Source organism: Penaeus monodon, chromosome 23 (assembly GCF_015228065.2).
Source record: "Penaeus monodon isolate SGIC_2016 chromosome 23, NSTDA_Pmon_1, whole genome shotgun sequence".
In the NCBI taxonomy this organism is placed as follows: Eukaryota; Metazoa; Arthropoda; class Malacostraca; order Decapoda; family Penaeidae; genus Penaeus; species Penaeus monodon.
In genome coordinates this window covers 25,744,106-25,744,594 of record NC_051408.1, presented here as the reverse complement: position 1 = coordinate 25,744,594, position 489 = coordinate 25,744,106, and positions in this window count along the sequence as shown.

The following is a 489-nucleotide window of genomic DNA, read 5'->3' as shown; positions in this document are numbered from 1 at the left end:
CTATCTCTCTCTCGATAGATGTTGATGTATGCTAAGAAATAAAAGACTGCAACATGAAAGTATTTCCTTTTCAATAGAGCACTTTCTTGTCAGTAAGATTGTCTCCATATATTTCCTCTCTGAGTCATTCTGCGTGGCATCTACTAATTAAGGGTATCAATGCTGTATAAAACCAACAACATCAGCAGCTATCTTGTCTTCTCTCATATGAAAACAACTCACATGTTCCCGATCGTCCAAATATTCAGGGGAGACGAAAATCGTCTCAGACAGAGGGAAGGAACTATGCATAATGACCACACTGCATGATACTTTGCATAATTAAGAGTCGTTTCAAACGTAAATACCAGGTGTCACCCTATAAGTTTCATGCGTTGATGTACTGTCATCATTCGCGCACGAGGGACAAGCCCACAAACCAAGGTGAGAGGACTTCTCGTTTTCAGAATTGAGGATAAAATAAGTTTCACTTAGTGTTATGTCTTGACT